Raw genomic sequence first — 26,801 nt, 5'->3', positions numbered from 1 at the left:
GGAGGGAAAGGAAAAGTGACATTGATTTATTTCTAATCTTTAGTTTATATAAAATTTTGAGTTCATAAGTAGTAGTAAAAAGAATGCTGATTAATAGAGAGTAGACATTATTATGTTTTCATGAAAAATAAGTCCATTACACTTTAGAAGTTTTAGAGGAACTTGCTTCTTTTTGTTAACTTTGTGTTTGGTGAGTAGCCTCTTTAGAAGTGAATTCTAGGGGCCAGCAGATGGCAAGTGGTTGCGTTGCTGGACTACTACATGACTGACCATGGTTTGACTCCCAGACTCAGTGGCTTGAAACTCACGCTGGGCACATGTGTGTGCATGCACAAGATCCCAGGGGGAGAATGGAGGACAGAGGGGATTGTGGCGTGGCTATCCCTCCAGTGAGTGATTTCTCACTTTCCCTCTCACTGACTGTGACTCTTTCCAGTGAGCATCTGTGTTCTAAGGCAAAAACCTCTAGGGGAAGAAAAAAAAAAAAAAAAAGATGTGAATTCTATATAAAGAGGAAAGAGCCAGTGCTTGGTGCTTGAAAAATAACAGTATTTTTTTTTTTTTAGAGGTTTTTGCCTGAGTGCATGTGAGCTCACCAGAGAGAGAGAGAGAGAGAGAGAGAGAGAGAGAGAGAGAGAGACAGTGAGTAGGAAAGAGAAATCACCCCCCCACCCTCCCAGGGAGGATGGCTGTAGCACAGTCCCTTCTCCATTTTCCTCCCAGGATCTTGGGCAAGCACGCACATGCACCTGGCATGAGTTTGAAGCTACTGGGTCTGGGACTTGAACTGCAGTTGGCCATGTGCGAGTCCAGCAACATAACCGTTATGCCATCTGCTAGTCCCAAGAACAATATTCTAATTTGTAGTTCAAATTTGATACTTTTTCGATTCACAATGGTTTCTTAAATGATGTTGTATAAAGGATGATTTGGTCATTTTGAAAGAAAAGTTAAGGATTCTTTTCTTTTATTTTCTTTTTGGAGAGGTTTTTGCTATAGGGCGCATGTGCTTGCCAGAAAGACAGAGAGAGACAGAAAGTGAGAAATTATCCCCCAGGGGGAATGGCAACACTGCAATCCCTTCTCCTCCATTCTCCTCTCAGGATTTTAGGCATGCACACACGCATGCCTGGTGTGAGTTTAAGCCACCGGGTCCGGGACTCGAACTGTGGTGTAGACTACATGGGAATCCAGTGACATAGCCATTACACCAACTGCTGGTCCTGAGTATTATTTTCGATAGTCATCTCTAGTTTATAAATACTCAGTGTTTGCTTTAGAATAAAGACAGAAAGAAGTATTTTATTTTGACATACTACCAATGGAAAAGTAGCACCTTTTCTCCCATTCATTTCATTTTTGTAATTTTGAGAAACCAAACTTATGACATGAAATTTCTCCAGCTTCTTTTGACCTTGAGGTATAATCTGATTTGTTTTGTTAAGTTTTAATTTTATGACACATCACATCTCTGTAGTGTCCGAAATTAAACTTCAGGGTAGAGGTACATTTTTCCAAACCAGGGTTATAAACAGACTATATTACCAGAAAATTATGTTTAAATGAATGTGTAAGTATAGGAATGTTGAGTAGGTAGCTACACCTCCTCACATAAACAGCTTGTTAATGTGCAATCAGTCACTGAATTTGCCATGAACTTGGAGCTTAATGGAACAGGTGGAGAAAGAGGATGAATCCCAATCCAAAATGGATCTGACAGCTTATCAGGCAATTTCACTGATCGCTAATCCATTTCGTTTGGCAACTTAATTTATCACACAGTTAGAATTTTTATCCCGTGGGTTTCCAGGTGGAAATTAATTCAGAAACATGTCCAGTAGCACTGGCCTGAAGAGAACTGCTTCCGCTTTGTAAGGACACTTAGAAATAAGTTATTTGAATGCATAAACCAGTGATACCATCGTGTTTATCCAATTCTCTCTTACAAATGGATAGTGGTACCATTTGATAGTATAATCATAGCAATAAAGTAAGGTTTATTTGTTTATATAAGAAAATTTCTAAATTAAATAGGCAAAATTTACTTTTGATTCATTGGTAAAATAACTACTAAAATATGTTAGGTAGTCTAGCGAATATAATTCTGTCTTTCATATAGAAAAATGACTGGTTTTAAACATGTTTTATCACATCCATAGCAACAAATAATGAAGAACAGATATTATTTCTTTAAAGCTCACATCTTTATATCGTCTGAGTACTTACAAGTTCTCTAGTTAGGCTGATTTATAGCTCATTAATTTACTTAAACATATCTATTAAAACAATATGTTCTTTGACAGTAAGGAAGAAATGCAGTCTGTCTCTCACAGCTCACACTCCACTCTGCTTGGAACTGGCAAGTGGATGAGCCTCATTACATGGGCTCCGCTACCTGCCTGTTTTAAAATAACTTCAAAACAAAAAACACATTTTATTCACTTTTTAAAAATGTGATTTATAGCACATAGAGTTAAATTGAATATTGATCCTTGAAAAGCAAATGTGTCCTGTAAAATAAATGACAGAACAAAAGAATACAATAGAAGATTATAGAGTGATTGATTATCCAAAGCCTGGAGAGATAGGAACTTCCCCCGTATATGTCATCTTCTCTAGGCATCTGTAGCTCTGAGAGGGTGACAGGGATGAAGTGTTAGAGGAGATTAGTCGCACCCTGACATGAACTGTTACATTTTATAAAAAGATTGAGGAAGGCTGGTAACAAATCATCTCTAAAAAGGAATTTGAGAAACGAGGAATGGAGCATAAGATCAATAAGATCTATGATATAACTCCGGGAAGGGACACCAGGGAATATCTTCTAATTTCTCAAACCTTGAAACACTTTCAAAAAGAATTTAAGTCAGTGAAAAATAATCACGATGACAACACCACAAACTGGCATATTGCTGTCATTGATTGGATATGTCAGGCAAATTGTGAATATCATTCTTATGAGCAGGCTTGTTAAGGTAATATCTTCATAATCTAGAGGGGCTAAGTGCAGAATCTTCCTGGCATCCTTCCCAAATCCCCTCTCTGGGCCTTTGGCATTTTTCCCTGGAACATATTGTAGACCTGAAACCTTGTCATTTCAGAAACTACTTTTTTACCTTCAAAGGAAAATGGCAATGAGTCCAGTACTAGCTCTTGGGAAACAAGAAAATTATGTAGAACATTGTCTTTTCTCCTTTTCTACAAGACCAATGCTGTATCAAACTTTAGGGTACATCAGTCAGAAACTGATGGAGATAATGGTGATGGCAATGACAATAATAGTAGTAGGAAAAATAGAAGACAGAGAAAACCCAGATGGATCCATTGTGCTTTATAACATTCCTGATTAAAAACAATTCTATTACCTCTGAGTAATCAAGTGTCCCACTTGCTATGTAAATGGCAGGTAGTAAAATCTTCACTTAGACACCATTTAGTGAACAAGGAGGATCCTGTAACAAAAAACCCTCAAGTTGGATTTATGTACATGAGAACAAGACCGTGAAAGATCTTGTCTTTGGGTAGGTTTTATTTTATTTTTTAAGAGAGAGATTTTTGCTATAGGACATGTGTGCTTGCCAAAGAGACAGAGAGACAGAAAGTAAGAAGTCACCTTTGGGGAGATGGCCATGCTGCAATCCCTTCTCCTCCACTCTCTCCTTGAGATTTTTGGGCATGCGTGCACATGCGCATGGCATGAGTATTAAGCTGCCGGGTTTGGGACTTGAACCACTGTTGACTATGTGGGAATACAACAATGTAATTATTACACCATCTGTTGGTCTCAGATTTTGCTTTTTTATTTAACATTTGGTTTTTCAAATATTTTGAGACTCTGACAAAGACATCTTTTAATTTAAAAACTATTTTGTTAGCTGACAGAAAGTCTCATTGAAGGAACAATGTGGTAATCAATTAGAAGCTCACATTGCATTTAATTCTATTTCTAGTAGTTCCAGGAGTTTGAGAATATAATTGAGATTTATATATTTTTTTATTCATATCTTTATATATATGGCAACTCATGGTACAAACTAGGAATAATGGAAAACAAAAAAATTGAAAAAGAGACAAAATAAAATAAAACACAGAAATATACAAATTGTAGTGATCCTGATTTTTCTTTACAAAACTTGAGTTCTAGCAAGCAGTTAGAGCATTACTGGGCGTTCAAACATTATCTTTCAAGCATAAAACAGGCCATCCTGATACTGAGCAAAAGCGTTGGGTCTATAGATAAACTGAGCCACATGTGAAGGTTTCAGCTAGATTGTCTGGCCTCACATTTTTATAGAACTGATGTAATTTGAGAATCAGGTGGGTCTGAATTGTTAAGTCTTGGGAAGACAGTTGCTTAGTAGCAGTGACAGGTCTTGTCCCTGCTGTAGCGGATTGACTTGAGGTAGTGAGCTGTTCTACTTATTCTCTCAAGCTGAGGCCTCTACCTATAAAGTGAACTATTAGTGAGAGGATTTTGTCTTCTCAGCTACTATTCAGATGCAATTACCAAATGATACCATCATCTCACTCTGGGGATTTGTCAGATCAAGAGCTTTTTGAGGATAGAGACTGTGTCATCCTTTTATGTATCTCTAATACCTTGCATCATATCTGTCCTATTGTTAGTACTGGGAGATGTTTGTGAAATTAATGAATGGCTGAGTAAGTTGTTTCCTACAATCAGGACTTAGAATGGTCTTAAGGAGATTCGGACATAAAAGGGTTTTCTACTTTCTGTCATTAGGGCTTCCCCTATTGGTGAATTTATTTTTCAATGCAGTATTTATTGTTGTTTTCAGCTTAAAATTTCTTTAGAAGCACAGGTGGTATTATAAACATAATTATATAAATAACATTAGAAGGAATAAATTATCTATTACTTTCCAGGAAACTGTGTTTTGTTTCTATTTGTCTATGCATTTATATATCTTTTTTGTTGTTTTTGGTATTTTTATGATTAGAACCCAGATTTAATTTGGTATACTAAATTTTCAACTTAACATAAACTTTTTACATATAGTATTATATAGTTATAATTTTAAATGGCTATACATTTAAAATTATAATTCCTGGGGACCAGCAGTTAGCGAAATGGCTATGTTGCTGGACTCCCATGTAGTTGACCGCGGTTCGAGTCCCGGACCTGGTGGCTTAAAACTCATGCCGGGTGCGTGTGTGTGCGTGCCCAAGATCCTGAGAGGAGAATGGAGGAGAAGGGATTGTGGTGTGGCCATCTCCCCCTGGGGGGTGATTTCTTGCTTTCTATCTCTCTGTCTCTCTCTGTCTGTCTGGCAAGTGCACATGCCCTATAGCAAAAACTCTTCAAAAAAAAATAATTATATTTCCTGCCCTCCTCCATCCCTGTTCAACCCTCTATTTTTCTATCTGCTTTGTCTTTTTAGTGAATTCCCACTTTGCTTTCAAGGTCCCACTTAACTTTCTAACAATTCCTTATTTCTGTTGACTTTTATAGTCCGAGTAATTTACATTTACATGAACTATAAAACTTGTGATATTTATTATATTGTAACTTTTTTCTTTTTATGAAGATTTTGAGAGGTGAGGTACATCCGAGGATAGATTCTACAACTCTGTGTCCTGATAACTGACTTAGTGATGGTGACATAGTGGGCACTTGACTAATATTTTTGAATGCCATTGTAAGGTCTGGAAATGAATGAATAAGATAGGATTTCTGAGTTTGATGCTTAAAGTATAGTCGCAGAGACATCTAGAAATTGCATTTCTGGAGCTGTGTATGTGGTACTAGAAAAATCCAGAGGAGGCTGACATATTTATGTCATAGGTGTCTCTTATGATCTTTTTCCCTGTATATCCAGGAATGGTATGGCTAGACTTAAAGAGTACTAACAATTTGTGGCTCTTGATTTGTTTTGTTGAAATATTTCCCAAATAATTCTGTTTGTTCATGCCTTGTTTGCCCATGTCATTTTCTTATTTACATGTGGTATCTTGAAATGTATTTTTTCACACAGTTGTATAATCTCCTTGTATAATTGTGGGAGTCAGAATTCTAAGATGTTTCTCAAGATCTGACATGCCTTCTCCCCTGGTGTACAGGCCTTGAGTAATCTTTAGGACTGTAAATTTGATGGCTTTTACTCCCACAATTAAGTTATATGATGCACTTGCCTTTATGAATAGAAGATTATCAGTATGGATCTGAACCTACATTAGTAAATATAATCACATTAATTAAATCTACTAAAATTTTTCCTGATAAGTTTTAGCATTTTTTCAAGTGTAGAACACATTAGGCTGGGTGGTATGGGTAGGACTCTGAGAAGAGTCTGAGTCTCAAATGATTAATTTGAAGGGCTGGATGGTGGTACAGTGGTAAAATGTCATGCTCTGTTAGACCCCATGGTAAGATTTCTGGCTCACATTCAGAGACCTACCTAAGTTATGCCTGGCATGCCTGCACCTATCGTAAGGGCTGGCTGAAGTTGGGGTGGATTGCAGAGTTGAGATGCTGTCAGGGGTGTTGTATCCTTTTCTTTCTCCCCCCCTATCTTTCTAACTCATGGAATAAATAAATAAACTTTTTTAAAAAAGACCTTACAATTATGGATTTGATTGGATTCTTTCACTGGCATTCTTTTTGCACAGTAATTTGTAACCTTTCAACCTGAACATCAACTCTATTCATCACTGTTTAGGGAGAAATATGAAGAAATTCTCTTTTGAAAAAGTTTGGGATTACTGGCTCACTCATTTGATGTTTGAATGCAACTTTTTAACGTAATATTTCAACACTAGTGGGAGCCAAACAATGGAAGGCAGTCCCTAGAACTGTACTATCAGCCCTTCCTTATCTCATAGTTCTTGGCAAGTGAAAACTTCTCCAGACTTTCTGGTTTCATTACACCCTTCTCCCAAATTCTCTGAGTAGGCCGAATCTAGTCTGCTGCTTGTGTTGTTCTGATCTAGAATGGGCTTCTACAAGAAGCCAGAAGCGATGTGTATTCAGTTTTCTTTCATGAGTCTAGGGTCAAACTCAAAATCATGATCATAAATGAGAACTTGACGACCATGATTTCTAACACTTCATATTGCTTCCAGTATTTTTGTGACATTCCTGAACTGATGTTAAAAACATCCTAAACAAGTGATCGCTTTGGGAGCACATACACTAAAATTGGAACAATACATAGGTTAGCATGGCCCCTGCTCAAGGATGACACGCAAATTTGTGAAGTGTTCCATATTTTTGTAAATTCTTTATACAGGTCAAATGATATATAGTGATTGAATGTTTAAAAAATAATGAGAATATATAATAATAATCTGAAAAAATGCTCTAAAGCTATTTGATGATGATGATGTGGATAGTACTGTCTTTGTCTTGACTAATATGCATGGTAATTGTCTTGGAAAAAGAAATGTAATACACTGTATAAATATATGTGATTCCCTTAATATAAAAAAGATTATGATAATAAATAAAATAAAAATTTAAAAAATCCTAAACAAGAGCATCCTTACATTTATTAACACATTTGTTCTTTCATCTTATGCATTTTTTTTAAAGGTTTTTGCCATAGAGCGTGTGAGCTTGCTGTAGAGATAGAGAAGGAAAATGAGAAATCACCCCTCCAGGGGGGATGGCCATGTTACAATCCCCCTAATTCCTTCTCCTTAATTCTTCTCTTAGGACTCTAGGCGTGCATGCACACATGGCCTGCGTCTCTTAAACTGCCAGATCCAGCACCTTAACCACTGAGCCATCTGCTGGCCCCTCATCTTACATATATTAAGACCTACTCTGTGCCAGCTCTGCAGGCCTTGTTATTTTATTGCTTTTTCCATTTGTCACTTACATGTCACATGGCCTATGCTAACAAAATATTTTAGAAAGGAAAGAACATATATTCCACTTCTTAAAAATTTTTGGCCTGACTTAACAGGAAAGCTTAGGTTTTATATATGCAAAAGTAGTAAGATAGTAGATATGTGAAATTTAAGACAGTATTTTGATTTTATAATGAAACTATATTATAATTTGCTCAAATATGCTATTTCTATGAGGGCTTAATTTAAGCATTGAGATAAAAATCAGAAGTATGGAAATAAGAAAACTCACCTTATGATTCCTGCCAGGGGCACATAGTCATTATGTATAAGTAAGAGGTTAGAAAGTCATACAGTGTCATGTAATTTTAAAGCTTGAAAGGACTGAAAGATACTGTAGGCCATATGCTTCATGGTATAGATGGGAAGACTGAGCCCTCGAGGGACTAGGTAACGTACTCAAGGACATGCAGGCCATGTGTGCGAAACATGAGTGGGACTCAGACATTCCCTTCTCTTCTTTTTCCTTGTTTCAGTTACACGTTCTACTTATCATATTTAATAATTCTGTAGAAACTTCATATGTGCTTCATGATATTAAATCAGGGTTTTTCTTTAGTATCGAAATACTATGGTTCCCTTTTAAATATTCAATGAACCTTCCATCTTTTGAAACATGTGGCTGGATGAAAAATGGTTAGTAATGGAAACCTCTGACTACAGTGCTAAAGTTTGGCCTGATTGAATTTCTGAACATTTCTGTATTATATTGTTGCCTAGTATGTTTTATTTGTTTGCCGGTTAGAGAAAGGAAGCACTTCTACAGATATGTTTTCTTCCACTAACTCTGACTGCTTTTCTATTGATTTCTTATTGATTTCTTTTTTTACTTGAGATGATAAAACTAAAAGAGGCATTGTTATGTCTTTCAATAAAACTGTTGGTCTTTTAATTGTATGAAAACATCTTGGTTTTTAAATTGCTTTATTAATTTTATGTCTTAGAAATATGCTTCTATTGCTTTATTTCCTTTATGTTGAAAATCTGCAACTGTTTGATGTAAGAGTTACTTCAATTACTCTCTGAAAGTTTGCTTTTTAATTGAGAAACATAAATGAATCCTTTTCCTCCTTTAATTTCTTACTGCTGTATAAAAAAATATATTTCCTTGTTTATGTGGGCTATCAACAATATTACCTAACTAATCCAGTCCTTTGCCATTGGTGAAAGTTCTAATTCTGCTGGTTTTTCCTACTTTTAGAAATTGTTTTGTAAAATAATGTATAACTATTTAAATGTTTGCAACCATGCCAGTGCATATGGAACCTAGGCAGCTTGTATTTGAATCCATACTCCTTCTCATTTAGTATCAAGGACAGGTCACTTAATCCCTCTCTAAATTTCTGTTTCTTCTTATTTAAAACAGCTATAATAAGAGTTTCAGAGTGCTTATTAGGATTAAGTAAAACAAAGCTAGCATCTCTCTATTCATTGTCAGTATTCATAAATAGTAGTTGTAAAAATACTGTACCAGGATAAAAATATAAGAAAGTATTCTGAAACGTTATTCCTGTTAGCCATTATCTAATTCATCCAGTTTATCTTCCTCATCCATGAACTCTTTTCTCTTTATGTAGAAGACCTGGGATTCTTTCATTAGGAGGTTTCTATAAGAAGGTTTCCAAACATGATTCTATAAAGAATATCTATTTTTCCCTATGAGAAGGCCAACAGTTCCTTTCAAGAAGTATCAGGACAAATGTTTGAAAATTTTCTTCTGGCAAACTCTTTCTCTGCTCCTAGGAATAGTACATATTTGAACAGAAGACAATAAATAGATGGGCAGTACCTTGTGCTGAAATTCTGTACAACTATATCATGCTTCCATCTGTTCATTTTTCACTTTTGTCACCTTGACTCTCCCATTTTAGATTCCTGGGGTGATCAGATGCCCTCCCCTGTAGAGTCTGTGTCTATCAGGTCCACAAAACTCCTTTCTAGTGTGTGAGGAATACATCAGTTTTTCCGCATTAGAAATTGTGTGACATCTATTTCCAATTGTAGTTTAATTCAGGCCTGGCACCAAACTAATGCCTTTTGAGAAGGTTGTCATTGGGCAAGAGAATGAATCTATTTCTGTAGCATGATGCTGCAGAGAAATTAGCCTGCATTATGAACGAATGCAGAAAATAAGGTAATAATTTTCAGTACTTGAATCATAGACATGAATGCAATCAGCGACTTTGTTTGACAGAAAGTATTTGATTCTTAACCTTTATGACCTATTTTTTATATATAATATTTTTTCTTTATTCATAATAGAGCATGAAAGAGAGAAGGTAGAGAGAGAGAGAGAAGCACCTTCTATATGGTCTGTTCATTGCTAAGATACCGTTCCTCCAGCTCTTGAGCCTGTGGGATAGTGGGCATTCACCGTGTGCCCAGGGTGTTTCAGGATGACAGGGTGGGGATTAGAACCACCATCACCACGTAGAATCCAGCCTCTCTCTTGAGCAGTGCATTTCTGCTATGTCACAGAGTTAGCCCACCCTATTCTTACCAGACGTAGTTTGAATGTCACAAAACTTTAGATGATTTACTCAAATAAAATCACTTTAACATTGATTGTCTAAATTGATTGTCTGTGTTTTTGTCCCTGATAGACCATAAAGTACCTTTGTTACCTTTTTTTAATGTACACCTTTCCTCTAATTCTGGACATATCGACAAATTATTGCTCAGCTGCTATGTGGGATTGGCTGTAATCTTTCTTTCCTCAAGTTCTCTTTGTTTGAAGGAGTATCACCTTTGCTAGCACTGTACCATCTGTGGTAAAGGTGTGGGAAGGAGGCCCATGAGCCCAGCTCCGTGCTTCCATGATTACCTAAGCTGTCCCAAGAAATCTTCTAGCTTTGCATATTGGAGTCTTTCTTTGAGGTGAAAATATCAAGTTCTGTCTTTTTAGGTACCAACTTCCCTAGAGAAGCATTCTTTTATTTTTCTTAAAGAATTATTTTAATATTTTTCATTTATTCGTTCATTTATTTTGATTTGACCAGAAAGAGACAGAGAGAGAGAGAGAGAGAACGAGCGAGAGAAAGCAAGCCACCATGTCCAGGACTCGAACCATGGTCAGCCATGTGGGAGTGTCCAACACCTTAACCACCATGTCACCCACTGGCCACATCCTAAAGAAGCTTTCCAAAGTAATGAACTTTTCTTTTTTCTTTTTTTTTTGGAGAGTTTTTCGCTATAGGGTGCGTGCTCTCGCCAGACAGACAGAGAGACATAGAGACAGAAAGCGAGAAATCACCCCCTAGGGGGGATGGTCACGCCGCAATCCCTTCTCCTCCATTCTCTTCTCGGGATCTTGGGCACACACGCACACGCGCCCAGCGTGAGTTTTAAGCCACCGGGTCCAGGGGTCCAGGACGCGAACTGCGGCTGACTACATGGGAGTCCAGCGACATAGCCAGTACGCTAACTGCTGGTTCCCGACTTTTCATATAAAATATACACAGATATTAAAATCCGAAGGTAGAGGTTATCATCATTGTTCAAAAATGTTAAAGAGTTCTGGCCCCTGAGTACATTGTACATACTGATAAATGTCAGAGGCTATTCCTGACAGATTTAATGCTTAGGCAAGAGAGGGAAGTGAAACATTGAGGAAGAATAGAAAGTGAAGAGGGTTAAGTAAAGGGTAGGAAAATAAAAATTTTATGTCTGTGGTCAGCAGTGGAAAAATTCCCCTTCAAATTTGTTAGATACAACTTAGTGGTATTCCTATGCTTCCCTAATGATATTTAAAATTATCCCCCACGACCTCACACACACACCAGAGAGTTTTTAGCTCATTGTCTTGTTTCTTTTATGCATATTTAATTTTTGAAAAGACTCAGAGGTAGATGGTAGTGCCAGTGGTATTTAAAAATTTTTTCCTCTTGGACCAAGAAGCAAGTGGCAGTCTTCAAAGGATGATTTGTTTCTACTCTTTGTATAAATTGAGTATATGCTACACCTGAGTCCTATTGTATCCATAAAATTTTTTGTTTTTTTGTTTTTTTTTTGAGAGGTTTTTGCTATAGGGTGCGTGCACTCGCCAGAAAGAGAGACAGAAAGTGAGAAATCGCCCCCTCTGAGGGGATGACCACTCCATAATTGTTTCTCCTCCATTCTCCTCTTGGGATCTTGGGCACGCACGCACATGTGCCCGGTGTGAGTTTAAGTCTCCGACAGTCGACTACATGGGAGTCCAGCAACATAGCCATTATGCCAACTGCTGGTCCCAATCTGCATAAAATTCTGTTAGAGGAAATGAGCATTTTATTGAATGTTTCTTAGACTTGGTGTTGAGCAATTTCTCCTCCCTCTCTCCCTCCCTCCCTCCCTCCCTCCCTCCTTCTCTCTCTCTCTCTCTCTCTTTCTTTATCTCTCTTCTTCCCTCTCTCTCCCTTTTTTTTTCTTTCCTTCCTCCTTTCTTTCTTTTGATGATTAATTGAGTTGAAACTTTATTACTTCGCTCCATGGCTTAGGGCACCTTTAGGACTATATCATGTGAGCTACTTCTTGTTCAATTACTTATCCATTAAGACTAGGTATCCACTAGGGATTTAATGGGTTAATGTACTTCTCTTTCACCTCATGTGTCCTAGATTTTACGTTAGCTAAACTGACTAATTAAGATAACTCTAGTCTTATCCTTGTTCCTAATGGACATGTTCTTATACTTAAAAATTTTGTCACATAACTTGGTATACTTGTTAGGAACTTATTGTGCGATTCTTGGAACTGCATAGGAAAATTTTTTAAAGCAATATATTCCTACTGTTTTGAGGACCTTAAGTGAAATAGGACCATTTTAGCAATTCACACTTAACCCATATGCAGGACTTGCAATCATCATTTTGTAGGAAACAGAAAAGTTTAAGTTGTGCTTTTGTGGGGAGTTAAATAGAGATACTCCTTTCAAATAGGAACAAATTGGATAAATTTGTCATGTTTTTGAGATAAATTATGAACACTTTATGTGAGTGCAATCTTAATGGATACTTTCAAGGACCAAGTTTCATTTAAACACTGAAAAACTATGGCAGTTTTATAAATATTTTCCATATTGAATAATATTTATAACTTCCTTAAAATATATACTAGTAATTTGGGCAATTGTTTTCTAAAGTATATGTTTGACTTTTAATATATAAATAGAGATACATTTCAAATAAATATTTTTATTTTTCTTGTTTAAAACAGTAATGCTTTCTAGCCTTGATATATTAACAATCAGTTAAGTAGCAAAACCTTTTAAAAATCAACCCAAAGCAAGCCAGATTAGTTTGTGTGCATTTTTGTGTAAGTAGGCATTTGCTTATGAGTCAATTAAATTTAGCTTTGCAAGAATTGGTACAACAGGCTGCAACATTTCTGTCTTTCAAAATGATTTGGATGAAGTAACATCAGAATATGTCAAGTTAAATGTCCCACTTGAAATCCAGTTAGTTTTTGATTATTCATGGTAATGAAAGGAGAGCATAGTCATGTAAACTCACCATAGATCTTTAATCTGAAAATTACTTTTTAAAATTGGGAAGTATTTTGGTTCTACATTTGGGTAACGATGTGCCTCATGTCCTTTGACTTTCCTGACAGGCTTTCAAGTAAATATCGGAGTGTACTTAGTTGACTGAAATGAATATTTTACAGGTAGAGATTTGTGTATTTCTCTCTTCTTTAGATCTTTGATTTCCTTAAGTATGAGAGCCCTTTATAAGACTTTTTCTTTCTCAAATATATACCTAAAAAGCAATACCTTTGACAGATAAATTCCAACTGATGGCTCATGTTCTTTCTAGAGAATAATAAAATATGCACTGATTACTTAGGACTCTGTTAGTTATCTGGAAAGTCATTACATATTTTTCTATGCAAAAATGCATCATGACTTTCCTGACCACCCAGTAGTTACATTTTACTTTCATAGTAAGAAAATTGCATGTTTTTTTTTTTTTTTAAAAAAAGATGACAGAGAGAGACAGAGAAAGGAAAAATGAGTTAATAAGTCACCAGGTTCCAGACTCGTACTGTGTGTAATCATGTGGGAGTCCAGTGCCTTAAATACCATGCCACTTGCTGGCCCCCAGAAATTTACTTCTTTTTAGCAAGATGATTATGAGTCAGGGTTCTCCAGAGAAACAGAACAGATACGATGTGTGTGTGTGTGTGTGTGTGTGTGTGTGTGTGTGTGTGTATGTGTGTGTATGTAGAGAGAGAGACAGAGAGAGACAGAGAGAAATTTATTATAAGGAATTGGTTCACATGATTATGGAGGTGGGTAGGTCCAAGATCGATGATTGGCAAACTGAAGATCCTAGTAGAGTTAAGGTTTAGTTCCAGTTCAAGCACTGGCAGATTTGAGACCCAGGAAGAACTGAGGTTTCACTTTGAGTCTGAAGGCAATCAAGCAAGAGGAATTCTCTCTTATTTAGAAGAGAGTCAGCCATTTTGCTTGATTCAAACCTTCAACAAGTTGTTGAGGTCTATCCACATTATAGAGCCCGATCTGTTGTACTTAGTCTAGCAGTCTGTAAATTCATCCCAAAACACCCTCACAGAAACACCCAAAGTAATGTTTGACCTTGTGTCCTAGTTAAGACAATACAGTGACCTATCTTAAAGTTCTTCGTTGTACATTTTACATTTCTCATCAGGAACCTAGGGTAAGTTGAAGTCTTTGATACTGAATTCAGCCATGGTATAGTTAATGAGTTATCCATCATGACAACTTAGTATCACTTCCAGTACAAATATTAAGTGGACTATGATCCATTGTAAGTATTTTATCCCACATTGTTCTAAACACTGGGGATACAGTGGTAAACAAGAGAAAATTGTTCCATTTCTGTACCTTATATTTCAATGGACAGGTAATACCCAATAAATAAATATATTAAAAATCAGATGGTGGGACCAGCAGGTGGCATGGTGGTTAAGTGTTGTATTCCCACATGGCTGAACATGGTTTGAGTCCTGGACCCAATGGGTTGAACATCATGCTGGGTGTGTGTGCATGCATGCCCCAAATCCCAGGAGGAGAATGTAGGAAAGGACATTGCAGTGCTGCCTTTCCCCCTGGAGGATGGGAGGGCTATGATTTCTCACTTCCTTCTCACTCTCTTTCTCCAGTGAGCACACATGCCCTATGGCAAAACCTAAAAAAAAAAAAGAAGGTGGTGATAAGTACGATGAAAAAACAAAACAAAACATGATAAAGGTTGCCATTTCATATAGATTGGTTAGGGAAAGTCCAGAAGTGTTGACATTTGTACAGAGATCTGAATAAAGTGGGGGAACAAGTATGTAAGCCTTAATAAACACACACACACACACACACACACACACATATATGTAACTGAAATTTCTATTATGAGAAGATTCTTCTTTTTTATTTATTTGTTTATCTATTTATTTTTAGGTTTCTGTCATAGAGCATGTGTACTTGTCAGAGAGAAAGGAAGACAGAGTGAGAAATCACCCCCAAGAGGGAATGGGTACACTACAATCCTTTTTTCTCCAGTCTCCTTTGGAGAATTTGGGCATGCATGCCCATGTGCCTGGTGTGATTTTCAAGTTGCTGGCTTCAGGACTCAAATCGTGGTTGGCCATGATCCACAGCCTTAACCACCACACCACCTGCTGATTCCAGATCCTTCCTTTTTATTTTTTAAAGTTTATTTCTTCCATGGGAGAGACACATAGACAGGTAAACATCCCCAACATGATCTTCATGTCACAGTCTCCAGCTTTAGCCATTCTGGATCATAGACAAATGCACACACCTGGCAGTACATGGAGACCTCCACATGAATCTGGGGCCTCCTCATGTCAGGCCAGCATCATAGAGCACTGCGTTACTGCTGTGCCACTGTCTGCTTCTAAGATCTTTTTTCAATATCTAAATGTTTTGCTTCATATGGTAGATACTATCATATGCCACTCAGATCTTCCTCCCTTGAAGGCTTCTTTTTCCAACTGCTGGGAGTACCATGGGAAGACACCCATAGCTGTCAGCCCCTTCAAGAATTGCTTCAGCTGGGGACCAGCAGTTAGCGTAATGGCTATGTCGCTGGACTCCCACGTAGTCGACTGCGGTTCGAGTCCTGGACCTGGTGGCTTAAACTCATGCTGGGCGCATGTGCATGCATGCCCAAGATCCTGAGAGGATAATGGAGGAGAAGGGATTGCGGCATGGCCATCCCCCCTGGGGCATGATTTCTCGCTTTCTGTCTCTCTGTCTTTCTCTGTCTGGTGAGTGCACGTGCCCTATAACAAAAACCTCTAAAAAAAAAAAAAAAAAGAATTGCTTCAGCTGTAGGCAGCCAACTCAACTAAAGTAAAGCCTCTTCCCAGGTGAGAAGTATATTGTCTGCTGTGGTAGTATAAAGACCTGGCCATTTGGGCTCAACTAGAGATAACACTGAAGGGCCATTCCAGTTCAGAAATTCTCTGTGGGGTCAGCAAAGACAGTTGCTGGACTTGCATTGTTTGACTTCTCTGTCCCAACCTATTTCATTTCCCTTCCTTTTCATAGGCTTGATTCCAGAGGTCCTCCTTAATTAACAACTACATGATAATCTTGGTTCAGAGGCCTATTTTCTGGAGAACCCAATATTTGCTATGAGTTTTCTGAACCTATAGCTTTTCTATGATCCTATCTCAATAATACTTAGCACCCTGTTTTATATCAAGCCATAGTCTGCTTCCTTACAAAATCTCACAAATGACATGAACCTTACTTTTCGGACTCAGAAAATTGACTTTCTCCTTATATAACAGTTTGGAAAATGCTAAAGAAATTATACATTCTAGTCACTTTGATCTTACTGTGTAACTGAGAGCAACATGTTTTTTTTTTTTTCCATAACCAGCAGTTTATCTTCACTGCTTTGAATATTACAGTAGTCTAACATGTTGAGTTATATTTAACAAGAATATGGTCAGTATTAACCTCTTTTTCATTTATACAGAGAATGACACAAATTCACATACTGAGTAGGGATTTTCAAATTATCTTCATGCTGCAAAAGAAGAGGAATTAACTTATAATTTATTGTCATAAAGCTATTTCCATCAATTATATAAGAAATGTAAAATACCTAGTATTAGTGACAAAGTTGTGAATAACATAGTAGGAAGCACTTTTAAAAACAATTAAGTTTAATCATTTAGTAGTTTTATATAACTTTTGAAAAATTAATATGTGATATATAATTAATATATGATGTAAATTTCTATTTACTGTGAAGTTGGTATTATTTGTAAATTATCTTAATTTTTCCTGTATCAAGAAAGATAAGAATTAGTCTTATAATTTACATGATTTATAGAAATTCATTAATTCTTGTCAAACCTGATGCCATTGATATTGTAAGAAAAGCAAACTCTATCAGTATCTGTCAAGGACATATATACGCAAATTCTTTCTAAAATTTCAGTTTAGGAAATCCAGAAATATGTAATATTGATAATAAATCATAATGTTGTAGAGCATATCAAAGAAACTTAAGGTTGATTACTATTTGAAAATCAACCATCAAACTTAAAATGAGAAATGATATGTTAATATCAATAGATTCATGAAAAATATTTGAGAAGATTCAATGTGTATTCATGGTTAAAAATCCCCACAAACATGCAAAGGGAAAAAACCTCTCAGAAAACTAGTAGTGAAGGAATTTTCTACTAATACTAGGGATATCAATAAAAAAAAAAACTTTAAGTTAATGTCATATCTAGTGATGAAAGACTGAATGTTGCTCTCTAAGATTAGAAGCAATGCAAGAGTGTCCATGCTCATCATTTTCTATTGACAGTGTATTCATTATAGTCCATTCAGTAAAGGAAATAGAAGAAATAAAGGACAGAGACAAGCAGGTGGTGTGATGGTTAAGGTGTTGAACTCCCACATGGCCAACCATGGTCTGAGTCCCAGATTCAGTGTTTAAAAATCATGCCAGATCTATGTTCACGCATGCCTAAAATCCTGAGAGGAAAATGGAGTAGAGGGGATTGTGGCGTGGGCATTCCCTCCCCCTCGTGAGGTGGGGAGAGGGAATGATTTCTCACTTTCCCTCAGTCTCTGTCTCTCTCTGGCAAGCACACGTGCCCTATGGCAAAAACCAAATTAAGTAAGTAAAATGAAAGACAGAGTGGAAAGGAATAAGTGAAATAGTCTTTATCCACAGGTGACATGATCATCTATGTAGAAAATCTAAGAATTTTGCCATGATGGTAGAACTAATAAGTGAGCTTACAGATCACTGGTGAAGGGATTGAAAAAGGTATTCCATGCAAACAAAGGCAAACTGAAAGAAAGCAGCAGTAGCAATATTTGCATTAGACAAAAGAGACTAACCCCAAAAATGTAAATAGAAACAAGAAGTGTCATTATTTAAAGATAAAGGGGTCAGTTCATCAAAAGGATACAACAAATGTAAATATATAACCAGTATCAGAGCACCTATACAAAGCAAATATTAACAAAACTGAAGGGACAAATATACAGTAATAAATAATAATTGGAGATTTTAATACTATAGTTTCAACAGTAGGAAGATAGATTCATCTAGACAGCAAATCAATAAAGAAACATTGGATTTGAACTGCAGTTTAGATGAAATGGATGCAACAGACATATCCAGGACACTTTGTTCAACAGCTGCAGAATACTTGTTTTTCTCTAGTGCACATGGAACATTTCCTAAACGTGGTCATTATGTTTGGTCACAAAAATGGCATAACAAATTTAAGAGGACTGAAATAATCTTGAACATTTTTTTCTGACCACACTCATGTGAAATTTCACATCAATAATAGGAAGAAAACTAGAAAAATGACAGATATGTAGAAATCAAACAGCACAGTTTTGAACAACTAATAGGTCAAAGAAGAAATCAAAAGAAAATTTTTTAAAAACTTGAGACAAATGAAAACACACATATCAAAATTTGGGGGATGAGTAAAAGCAGTTCTAAGAGGGAAGTTTATAGTGATAAGTGTCAACATAAAGAAAAAGGCTAGATCTCAAATAAACAACTTAATTTTACTCCTCAAAGAACTAGAACAAGAACAAATTAAGCCCAAGTTTATTAGAGGAAGGAAATAACAAAAATCAGAGAAGAAATAAATGAAATAGAAATTAGAAAAACAAAAGAAAAAAGCATTAAAACCTTTAATCTGTTAACTAGACAAAGTAAAAAAGAGGATTCAAATAAAATAAAATAAAAAATAAGAAAGAGGGCATTACAACTGATACCACCGATATACACAGTTGTAAGAGATTTTTATGAAAAATTATAGACTAAACAATTGCACAACCTAGAGGAAATGGATAAATTCTTAGAAATATTCAGTCTATCAAGACTGTATCATGGGACCAGCAGTTAGCGTAATGGTTATGTCGCTGTACTCCCACGTAGTCGACCGCGGTTCGAGTCCTGGACCTGGTGGCTCAAGATCCCGAGAGGAGAATGGAGGAGAAGGGATTGCTGCGTGGCTATCCCCTCTGGGGGGTGATTTCTTGCTTTCTATCTCTCTGTCTCTCTCTGTCTGTCTGGCAAGTGCACGTGCCCTATAGCAAAAACCTCTCCAAAAACAACCAAAAAAAAGACTGTATCATGAAAAAATAGAAAATCTGACCAGATCAATAACAAATAAGGAGATCAAATCAGTAATATAAAGTCTCCATCAAAGAAAACCCCAGGACCTGATGGCTTCAGTGTTAATTCTACCTTCTCAAACTCTTCCAGAAAATTGAAGAAGAGGAAATACTTTCAAACTTGTTTGATGAGGTCAGCATTTTCCTGATACCAAAACCAGACGAGGACAGTCCAAGACAATGAAATTACAGGACAATATCCTTGATCAACATAGATATAAACATTTTGAACAAAATACTAACAAATTGAATTCTACATGACATTAAAAGGACCATTAAACATTATGAAATGGGATTCATCCCTAGGTGCTTCAACAAATGTGAGATATTACATAAACAGAATGAACAACAAAAACCACATGATCATTTCAATAGATGCAGAAAAAGCTTTTGATAAAATTCAGCATGCTTACTTGAAGTGCAAGCCAGGCAATTAAGTAAGAAAAAGAAATAAAAGGCATTCAAATTAGAAATAAGTTAGTTAAATCATGTCTGTTTGTAGATATAACATGACCTTTTACATAGAAAAGACCAAAACCTGCTAGAATTAATAAACAAATTTCATAAATGTGCAGGATAGTAAATCATCATATAAAAATTAGTTGCATTTTTATACACTAACAATGAACTATGAAGCATAGGAAATCAAGAAAACAGTCCCATGTATAATAATGTCAAAAAGAATAAAATACTGGGGAATAAATTTAACCAAGAAGCTGTAAGATCTGTACACTGAAATGATAAGACACTGATGACCAGAATTAAAGAAGACACTAATAAATGGAAAGATAACTCATGTTTGTGAATCAGAAGAATCAAAATTGTCAAAATGTACGTATTCCACAAAGTGATGCACAGATTCAATTCAGTCTCTATTAAAATCCGTATAGCATTTCCCACAGAAATAGAAAAAATGATCTTAATTTGTGTGACTCACAAAAGATTTCAAGTAGCTAAAGTAATCTTGAGGAAGAAAATCAAAGCTTGAAGCACCACATTTCCTGATTTAAGTTATTTTACAAAGCTCATTCAAATAGCTTTGTACTGGCATAAAAACAGATACATAGACCAGAGACACAAAATAGAAAACCCAGCAATAAATCTCTAGTTAACTGATTTTTTACAAAGGCACTATGAATACACAATAGAGAAAGGATAGTTCCTTCAGTAAATACTGCTTCAAAAACTGGATACACAATTGCAAAAAGATGAAAATGGATCTTTATTCTATACCGTACATAGAACTAAATAAAAACTAGGTTAAAGATTTAAGCAGAAGATTGAAACTTAAACTCCTGGAAGAAAATGTAGGAGAAAAGCTACATGACCTTGCTTGGCAGTAATTTTTACCATCTGATACTAAAAGCAAAATAACAAAACCAAAAATGAACAAGTGGGACTACACTAAACTAAAAAGTTTCTGCAAAGCCAAGGAACTAATCAACAATGTGAAAAGGCAACCCATAGAATGGGAAAAATATTTGTAGAGCATATATCTTATAAAGAATTAAATCCAGGGGCCCGCACATGGCGTGGTGGTTAAGGGCGCTGGACTCCCACATGGCCGACTGTGGTTTGAACCCTGGACCTGAAAGCTTGCTTTCTCACTTTCTCTCTCTCTCTCGCTCTTGCTCTGTCCTTCTCTGGTCAAATTAAAATAAATAAATAAATTTAAAAACTTGAATGAAATAATTAAAAAAGAGGATTAAATGCAAAATTTGTAAGGGACTTAATAGCAAAAACAAACAAATGAAAAACCCCAAAAAACAAAAACAAAAATAAATTGCTTTAGAAAAATAAGCAAAAGATCAAATTAGACATTTTTCCAGAGACCTACAAATGGCCAATGGATATATGAAAAGTGCTAAATATCACTACTGAGGAAATGCAGACCAAAACCACCATGAGATATTACCTCATATGTGTGAGGATGGTTGTTATAAAAAAGATGAAATATAGCAAGTATTGGCAAGATTTTGGAGACAAGAGAAATACATTACTGATGGGTATATAAATTCATACAGCAATGATAGAAAACAGTACAGAAATTCCTCAAGAAATTAAAAATAGAACTGCCACATGAGCCAGCAATTCCATTTTGGGGTTTATAGCCAAAGGAAATCAAATCAGTATGTACAAATAAATCTGCACTCCCATGTTACTTGCATTATTAGTCATAGTAGCAAAGATATGGGGACAACATAAATGCCCACCAAGGATGAGTGGATAAAGAAAATGTGGCTTCAGGACCAGCAGTTAGCGTAATGGCTATGTCGCTGGACTCCCACGTAGTCGACCGCGGTTCGTGTCCCGGACCCGGTGGCTTAAACTCACGCTGGGTGCGTGTGCGTGCGTGCCCAAGATCCCAAGAGGAGAATGGATGAGAAGGGATTGTGGTGTGGCCATCCCCCCTGGGGGGGGTGATTTCTCGCTTTCTGTCTCTCTGTCTCCCTCTGTCTGTCTGGAGAGCGCACGCGCCCTATAGCATACATACACAGTGGTATACCATTTAGCCTTGTAAAAGAAGGAAATTCTATCATTCTCCTTGGAAGAAATTATACTAAGTAAAATAAGCCAGGCACAGAATAATAAATATTATCTCATTTGTGGAATCTAAAGAAGTTGATTTCATAGAAGCAGGGTAGAATGGTGGTTACCAGTAGATGAGAGGGGTGGGAGAGTTGGTGAGAAGTTGGTCAAAGGGTTCAATTTTCAGTTAAAAGATGAGTAAAATGTGGAACATAATGAACAGCATAGTGACTATAGTTGATAATAATGTATTGTATACTTGAAATTTGCAGAGAATAGATCTTATATACCCTGACCACACACACACATTAACTATATGAGGTTATAGAGATACTAATTAATTTTATTATAATCATTTTACAATGTATGTGTATATTAAAATATCATCTTGTACACTTTAATTATATGTAATTTTCATTTTTCAATTATACCCCACTAAAGTTGGATGAAAATAAGTTTTCTGTCCTGAATTTAAATTTAGAGATTATATTGTGGCAGAGAAAAAGAAAGAGAAATTTTCCAGGATGGTATAAAATAACATTTTAGTTAATGTTTTGTGTTTTGGCCCTGTTGGTATAATTCAGGCTCTTTTAATATTGTTTTAAAATTTTAGGCTCTACTATTTTAAGATGAATATGTTAAATAGAGCATATAAAAGACAACCTTGATCAAATCTGTGATGTGGTAAACAGTACTTATAAAAGTTTTAGAGTATGCTATTTGAAGTATACAGCATATTCAAAATAAGTCTAAATTACCAAGGAAAATGTCTATGGTTGATAAAATCATAAGTTTAGTGGGATTTAATGAACTACAAATACTTTGAAGTGATCCATGTCAAATGGTTTGCCATTTACTGGGATTTTGACCACCACTAGGGAAACTCGCTTTTTTTTTTCTTTTTTGCACAGTCTCTGTTTGAAATATGAATATAGATATAATATATAGAGTTGTAAAAAAGTTTTCAAACTAATATTATTCTTTTTAACCTGGGTACAGCATTTAATTTAGTTTGAGTCATACAACTAGAAAAGAAGTGACTAATTTTTATACTGGAATACAGGCCCCGAACTGTAATTGTTACACATTGTGCATAGGCCCCCAGTATTGTTAATGTACTTACCCATATCCTCTTATTCTTGATGTTAAAATATCAATTCTTTTGCTAGTGAGGATGGTTGGATAGAACTTGTGTGTGTCTGTCTCATTCAGCTGCTGCCAGATGCCTTTCCGCTGACACCTATGGGTGGCTGACAGATTTTCTTTCTCTATGGTGCAGTAAGGTTAAAAGCACAGCTTTTAGTTAGAAATACCTTCATTTGAATCTTGACTCTGCCACTTGTTAGTTTTGTTTTGGACTTAACATTTGCCTCCCCCTCCCCTCATTTGTAAATATTACAATACCTACTGTACATATTTGCTATTAAGAAGAAAGGGGATAGTGTATGTAAAGAACATAGTGGAGGGCACATAGCAAGAAGGCAATATGTTATACTGGGTTGTTGGAAAAGTTATGACATATTTTTTCTATGCAGAATGCATCATGAGTTTTCCAACAACCCAGTAGCTTTTAATATCATATTATTCTTTAAACATCTGATCTCTACTTTGGCTTTATTTGTATAATGAATATATAGAATGTTTTCTATGTGCTAGGTCCATTTATAAGCACGTTTATAACATTGATTTTTATTCTTATGGCTACATATAATGCAAGGACTTATTTATTTTTTTAAATTCACATTGTGAAATTGACACACCAGCAACCTAAAAAACTAACCCAAGTTTTCACTGCTGGTAAGCAACTAAACCAAATATTTTAAAAGTAGTACTAGCGTTTATACTATATAAAAGCTCTCTTAGTTTTCGTTTTTAATTTTTTTCTTAATAGCTCAAGTTTACTTACTGTGTTTTTGGTTCTTCTCAGGAGGATTTGAAGAAATGTTAGGTAGTTTACTCACTTCAATAGTGTTTCAGTGACTTTGGTCAGACCAACCAGAGATATCTCGTTTTGTCACCAGGGTGTGCTGTGGCTCCGCCAATCTGAATTTAACTGCCGCTCAGTGAGGCCGGAAGGTAATCTCTCCGCTGTCTTTGCTGCTGCTTAGCGACCACAGGTTTTTCAGCTTGGCACTTTACCATCACCTGGGCAACTGCCTGCGATCCCAAGTTATTTTCTTTTTGTGTTATGCCATCTTTCTCTGCTCACTAGTGTCTTGGTGTAAATGAAGGAGCTAGCACGTCTGGCTTGTTAGCAAAGTGCCTTGGATGCCCCCGAAGAGCTCTATGTTGTGATGTATTACAATGTTGCTACCACACTTAAGTAAGAAAGAAGTATGAGGTTGCCAAACTGACGACTTTTAAAACTTGTTATCAATAGCATTTGATTCAACTTGTTACTCCTTTTAGGACTTAAATCTTTTGTGCTGTCTGCTAAGTTTCTAATGAATTTGGAATTAATCTTGGCTGCAATATCAAAATTCCTATAGGTTTGATAAACGAGTTCTTATAAAATACTATTTTCTCTTTGTCTTTTTTTTTTTAAGACAGAAAGGGAGGAAGTGAGAAAGCATTCCCTATGGAAAGCGGCCATGCCTCTATTTCTTCCTCCTTTTGGGATTTTGGGCATGCACGCACACGTACCTGGCATGTCCTTCAAGCTTTTGGGTCTAGGACTCAAAGTGCGCAGTCAGCCTTATGGGATCCAGCTGCCTTAACCACCGTGCCACTGACTGGCCCTAGGATATTAATTTTTCTATATAAAAATACTCCATTATTATGAACAAATATTTTGTGAAATTGATTACAAAGGGTTACTTTATATTCATTTGTGAGTATAAAAAAGATATATACTATGTAATATGAATTATGAAAAGGATAGATTGATTTAAAGTTATAGGAAGGTCATATACTCACACACATATGAGAAATAAGACATGAAGGGATTCAAAAAAAGTTCATGGAAATTCATATTATGACAAACCTACGCATGTATTTCAAAAATTTTCAGCACCAAAATAAACTTACTTCTGTTTTTCCATGAATTTTTGGACATTCTTTTGAATGGCAGTGTTTCTGACAGATTAAATAGTATTCCATAATAAATTAAGAAAACTTCTGTCTTTCATCATTTTTTAAGTTGAGTTTCTTTCTTGATGGTAATTATCCTGGAAAATTGGTTAGTAGGAAGCTTAAACAACTAGCTTACCAAAATTCATTTATTAGCATGGCAACGTTACCTGTCTGTAGAAGCTGGTTCTGTACATTATTTTCAGTATACTAATTAATCTGTAGTTTTTCCTGAAAGAGTACTTGTTTCTTTTTTTTTTTTTTTTGAGAGGTTTTTCCCTATAGGGTGCATGCGCTCGCCAGACAGAGACAGAGAGATAGAAAGTAAGAAATCACCCCCCGGGGGGATGGCCACGCCACAATCCCTTATCCTCCATTCTCCTCTTGGGATCTTGGGCACGCACGCACACGTGCTCGGCGTGAGTTTTAAGCCACCAGGTCTGGGACAAGAAACTGCTGTCGACTGCGTGGGAGTCCAGCGACATAGCCATTATGCTAACTGCTGGTCCCAGAAAGAGTACTTGTTTCTATAGTCTTATAGGGGATCTGTGAGGAGTCTAGGTTGTTTTGTGAGATATCTCAGGAAATTATTTACATTACTTTGGCAAAAAACTTCTTTCTCTAGATAACATTGTCTTTAAGCAAACAGTATTTGTGTAACCACCTTGTAGCAATATTCAGCTTGAAGATAACAGCTTTTGCATGCTTGATAAAACGATGAAATTACTGACCAGCATGATCCTTAAGTGGGGTCAGCATTTTATAGCAATGTGATAATTTTGTTTAATGTGGGAATAGTTAGGCATCTAATATGTGCAGAATTCCTGTTTCATGACCCCTTGCTTGAAGAAAAAAAATAAAAGAAGTTCTAGTCTGGTTATTTCAAAAAGAAGACATTTCTGGCCATTTTCTTTAATTGAACCACTGAATGGTATACTTGGTTCATGCATAGACTTTGAAATGTGAAGTATCTGTTCAGGCTATTGTGGAATGAGTGTCTTCTGTTAACCTGGCATCATAAAAATCAATAAGAGATTTATGGTTTCAGAGCTATATGTCTAAATTCCAATTTTGCTGGAAAAATTAGCAAATGAAATGCATTCTTGAAGAAATATTATTATATGAGACTACCATATGAACTATACAAAATTTTGTTATTTAAGAAAATGGATGAAAGACTAAGATTCTTTCAGAATTAAATAATTAAGATAACCAGGCCTCACAATGGGCAAAGTTTCCCCCTCTCAATTTGATCTAAATAACATTTTTTCCCCTTCCATTTATCTTTTCAGACTTTCATTTTTGAGGAGATATTAAGAATAAAAACCCAGTGCTTGTATGGATGTGAATGAGCATATACAAAGGAATGCCATTAGACAGTTTTTCATGTTCTTATACTCTTAGAAATTTATAAGCTTATCTTAAATAATTGGAATACATATAGAAAAGCAGAAACTTTGAAATTATTAATGAGTAGAAATACAGATAGTATAAAGGATATATTACACACATTTCTATTTCCTTATTTAAACTTGGATTTGTCATTTCATAAATTGTGTTTTTATTAAAAGTATATATTACTTTTAACGTGACTTTCCAGGTTTTCTTCAGTCTGACCTTCCACTTAACTTGACTCTGTTTATTAATTTCCTATCTCTTATATATGAATTAATTCACT

General features: G+C 35.9%; 1 protein-coding gene and 1 non-coding gene across 2 annotated transcripts in view; both read left to right on the top strand.

The window, feature by feature from the left end:
• LOC102484555 (mono-ADP ribosylhydrolase 2) overlaps positions 1-26,801 on the top strand; it is a 1,480,331-nt gene that overhangs the window by 102,759 nt on the left and 1,350,771 nt on the right. The gene's annotated exons all lie outside the window — the stretch shown is intronic.
• Positions 7,130-7,233, top strand: LOC114006947 (U6 spliceosomal RNA). The gene has a single exon (XR_003548598.1). It is a non-coding gene; the product is annotated as a U6 spliceosomal RNA (small nuclear RNA).

Source organism: Tupaia chinensis, unplaced genomic scaffold (genome assembly GCF_000334495.1).
Source record: "Tupaia chinensis unplaced genomic scaffold, TupChi_1.0 Scaffold000101_1, whole genome shotgun sequence".
In the NCBI taxonomy this organism is placed as follows: Eukaryota; Metazoa; Chordata; class Mammalia; order Scandentia; family Tupaiidae; genus Tupaia; species Tupaia belangeri.
Note: the sequence above shows the minus strand (reverse complement) of the source record. Positions and strands in the feature narration are given on the sequence as shown.